Source organism: Pinus tabuliformis, chromosome 8 (genome assembly GCF_031772625.1).
Source record: "Pinus tabuliformis cultivar Carrire ecotype Pingquan chromosome 8, CPIR1, whole genome shotgun sequence".
NCBI lineage: Eukaryota > Viridiplantae > Streptophyta > Pinopsida > Pinales > Pinaceae > Pinus > Pinus tabuliformis.
This window is the reverse complement of record NC_142294.1, coordinates 303,583,230-303,588,410: the sequence shown is the minus strand read 5'-3', so window position 1 is coordinate 303,588,410 and position 5,181 is coordinate 303,583,230.

Sequence of the window (5,181 nt, the reverse complement as noted above, 5' to 3'; positions counted from 1 at the left end):
TTAAAATATTGAATGTACATAATCCAAAACATGATGTGGCACATAATGACTCGTGACATGACATGATATGAAACTGATGGAATTGACTTCATGATGACATGGAAATGTCAAGCCACTCTTTGTTGCTTCTTTCATTATGTTTTCCTTGGATATGGAACATTTTCTTCCTCTTCCTCCTCCTCATGGATTGAAGATAAGGAGTCTTTAATGGGATCTTGATCTTCTGCCTTGTATTGTACTCTAGCGATCCTTTCTTTTTTTCTTGATGATCAACTTATCTCTTCAACTCCACAGGTGTCTTCTAGCATGGTATCCTTCTATTTTTCCTCCATCATCACCCTGTCCTGATAAGATAAAGTTTCTGCACCTAAAATTCACTCATGACAGGAAGGAATCACTATGAAAACTCTTCATCTAACATATTTCATGAAATCACTTTTAGGGTTGGAATTGGGTGATAGATTGGGTGATTGACTCAGTGATTCCAGAGTTCCAATGACCAGGGTATGAGATTGAGGCTTGATGTTGTGAAATGCACAGTTCACGATGGCCAGGGTCAAAGGATTGTGTAATTGAGGGCCTTAAGAGATCAAGGTTGGGGCTTAAGGCTTGAGGTTTCCCAATGTGTAGTTTTGCAAGTGAAAATGTAAGAGACTACATAGTTGAGGGACTCAGGAGGCAAAACTTAAAGCTTTAAAATTTAAGTTTCCCAATGTGTAGTTCCGAGAGGTCATGTTAGGCGATTACGCAGTTGAGTGGCTCAAGAGATTGAGCTTTAGGCTTGAGGCTTGGAGTTTCCCAATGCAAGGTTTTGATAGGAAAACAAGCTGGGATATTATGTATTTGAGGGGTTTAAGGACTCAAGCTCAAGGCTTCAAGCTTGAATTTTCCCAATGCATAGTTGTAGAGGGACAACAATCTCATGGATTGCATAGTTGCGTAGCTTAGGTGTCAGGATGGAAGGTTGAGGCTTGACACTATGTAGTGCATAGTTGTAGATAACTTGGAGGAAGAAAGTGCATATATCTAAAGCTCTAGGGTCAAGGCTAGGCACTATGACTACACAGTGCACAAACCCAAGAGGCAAGGTGATGGACCTCCAAATTAGACACAAATTACGACCCATATAACCTTTCTTAGGAACATGAAGGCTATATTAAACCTCTCCTTCTACATTTAATAATGGTTTTTTAGCTTTAATATATTATTAGGAAGGTTTAGAGATAATTTTATATTATGTTCCTAATATTATTTATTTCTGTAGAATATTGAGAGAATATTTAGTAAATTATTATGAGCTAATATATATACATTATCCTTACTACAAGATGGGACAAGATAGGATAATAAATGAACTGAATACCATGAAATCATTAAAAAAGTATAGAGCTCCACTGATTGAGAAAGAGGAATGTGCTTCGTGTAATTTAATGAAAATTCCTATTGTTGGGAACTAGACCCCCTTTATGAGGGATTTTGGAGGGGAAATTTACATCCCTTCAATTAGAATGCTTTCTCATCACTTTTTTAAGTAGCCATTCGAATTTTCCTCTAGAGTAATGTATTTCTTAGTCTTATTATAGAGAAAACTTGTTATTTAACAACTCCACTTTCATTTCTAGCTGGGTTGTACTTGGATGGATTCAAATATTGAATTTTGGTTTCATTTTTAGCTTCTAAAGCTTCATTTACTTCATAGGACTTTGCATATAGATGGCTATGAACCTTAGACCCCTCTTGTACAATTTCTTTATTTTCTTCGAATGTCTTTTTTGCTCACATCTCTTATCTCTGCATTTAGTGTTCATACCTCTTTTGTTGTAGGTTGCATTTGTTAAATGATTGAAGTGAGTTGTTTTGTAGGTTATTTATAGAATTAAAAGCATGGTGCATCCCTATAATATCTTTGAGCAAGCATATTCATCATTGAGCTACTTGGATTGGTTTACTAGTTCACAAATCTATCATTTCTGGAAGTCTCTCGTAGAAAAATAGTAGTAATTTTCTATTATTTTTAAGAATGTGTTAATGAGCTTCATTTAAGTTGTTTCTAATTTTTTTAGTCATACAAACATTAAACTTGATAACCAAATTCACCCCATAGAATTTTCACATGATCGGATTAGGAATTCGATAGGTTAACTAGATCGTTAATTCTTGAATTTCTAGTTTTTACAGTATTGATTTTTTGTTATTTTTCATCACTTGTCAACAATTATATTTTTGAGTGATTCCACTTGGAATGGAGTTCTAGGACATCCTATTTCATAAGAAAAAAAATTACATCTCATTTTCATCTTATTTTCTTGGGAATTCACCAAGTTATCTCAAGGAATAACACTCATGTAGCAATCTTGTCACTACTATAGAAATCATGTATTATTCTTGTAGCAAAGTGTTTTCGAGATCTTCCTTGCCAAAATTCACTCCAAATGAGTTATAGAAGTATACCTATAGTCTATGAATTCCTTGAGGCCATTTTGGTTGAGTTGAGGTTGGGTTATGCTTCCATTTAGATATTACATTGCTTGCTTCTTGAATGTTAATTTCTACAATTACTCTAGATTTCCTCTCTAAAATTTACTTCAAGAAAAGTTTGCTTTCCTTCTCGCAAAAGTAATATGGGACTTTTATTTCCTAAATAATAGAATAGTTTCCTTTCATTCCATTTACTTTCCAAGTAGAAGAAATTTTCTTATTTTAATTAATCTTTTGCAACCTAGGATTGGTGTCTTACCTAACATATTTTCTCATTTGAAGTTCTCTAATTGCCTTATTTCACTCTCATCAAAGGGAAGTGGACTAGGGAGAGGAATCTGTTTGTTCCACATACCGTTTTGGCCCCTCCTAAGCTTATACCTAATGTTGGTTGATAATTTAAGTCAATAACCTCAAGAGTTGCAACATTCTTGTTGCAATAATAAATCTCATCACTTTTTGGCATTGTTGTCAGGGAGGGTGTCAAAGAAAACACCCTCTTTTTCCTAGAATGATTCCTTCTTTCTATTTTTGCATTCATATTTTCTTTAAAAGTAAAAAATTTCACTAAGCATATTTCATTACATTATGTTAGAATTCTCATTCAAAATTTTATAAGAACAAAAAATATATTTCTTAACAACTACAAACCCCCGACTTCATCATATGCACGTAGAAGAAGAAGACATGGGAAGGAGGCATGGAGCCTCTCTACTCTATCAATTCATATCGAAAAGGGTATTATCCTCTGTTGGGACCCTATAATACTAGCGATTACCCCATTACTATTGTAGTTATACCCCTTATTTATATTGGTGTGCCCCATAGAATCCCTCTATTGTTATTTTTGTGGCTTTATATTATTATTGTTAGGTCTGCTGGATTATATTGTGACTCCTTAGACTCCTATATATAGAAAGGAGGTTTTGTCATTTGTATCATCCAATAATTGTTCATTTATTTAATGTAAAGGAGGTTGCCCCCTCAAAGACGCTGAATTCTAAGGCGTTGATCTATCTTTTCTATCTTTTCTTGAGTTGGTTTCATAACATTTGGTATCAGAGCTTTGGATTCTAGGGTTTCGCTGCTCCAAACAGGTCATCATGGCATTTTTGCTATAACTTTTCTTCTGTGACGTTTCAGAAGCCGCAAAAAAAACCGATATGCGAAGAAATCGCGTTGAATGTTGGATCTGAATTTCAGAGCTTTTCGCGCAATATTTGTGGAGATATGATCTGAGGAAGTTGGTCTTTTTGCAGACTCCTGAATTACATTCAAAACAGGTTACCTGGGGAAAATCATCATAACTTTCTCTCTGGGAATCAGATTGAAATTTCGTAAGAAGGTACAGAAAGAGGACAGACTATAGTTTCTTGTATATCTTTTCAGAACCAAATATCGAAAATTGTACACGTGGCACTTCATACAAGTTCGCTCTTCTGGAAAGGTCTATAATCAGGTCATCTTGGGAGATTGTGCATAACTCTTTCTTGGAGAGTCCAATTTGGATCAGATTGGTGGCATTGGAAAGAGGACACAGAGAGCTACTACAGATCACAAATTCAAAACTTGATGATTGGAAAGTACAGAGATACATCAGAGGCAATATCAAGCTCCTACAAAGTGAAAAAAGGTGTGTAGATTTTTTTAAATTTTTGCTTAAGCTTGGTTTGAAAATTTATTTTGAAGGAATTAAAAGGGCATAGTAGAGAATTATTATTGGTAGCTAATACCCCAAAGAAATAAAATTCAAAAACCTAGTAAGGAACTTGAAAGCTCTAGCATGACACATGAAGAAGAGGAAGAAATGCTACATGATATACCAAAATTACAAGAACAAGCACAACAAATGTCACGCTCACAAAAGCTAACAGAAGCTAAGATAAATGGCATGGAAGCTAAGATGAATGGCATGGAAGCTAATATGGAAAATTTGAAGATAGATTTGAACAAAAATTTGAAACAGGCATGGCAGATTTGAAGACAGATTTGACAAATTTTCTACAAGAAATACTTACTAATGGTGAAAAGGTAGTAAAGGAAACTCATGATGAGAACAAAAGAAATGTTAATCATGATTCCATAGACGCTAATGTTGGATCAAAGAATCACCATATTCCAAAAATTGATATGAGGAAGTTTGATGGCAAGGATCCCGCCACATGGATATTACAGATGGAGCAATTCTTCGATCTCAATAATGTGCAAAACGAACAAAAGGTACGTATGGCAACTGTATATTTGGAACCAAATCAGTTTGTATGGTATCAATGGCTTTGCTCTCGTAAACAATTTATCACTTGGGCAATTTTTACGGAAGAATTGATAGCACATTATGAGGATACAAAAAGCAACACTTTTTTTAGCCAATTGATAAGTCTCAAACAAAAGGGTTCAATAATGGAGCACATTGAGGAGTTCCAAAAATTGAACATAAGGGTAAAAGATATTCCAGAGGAGCATAGGATTGATGTGTTCATAGGGTCTTTAAAGGATAATATCCAACATGATGTTCGCCTTTGGGAACCTGATTCATTAGAGAAGGCATTCAGGTTAGCAAGAAAAATGGAAAGCAAAATTATGGAAACTAGGAAGCATACCATTCACAACTATAAAGAAGAAAGTGTTGTTGCCCCTAATCTTCCACAACCTACAAGGTTGACACTACAAAAATTGGAAGAAAAAATAGCAAAAGGGCTTTTT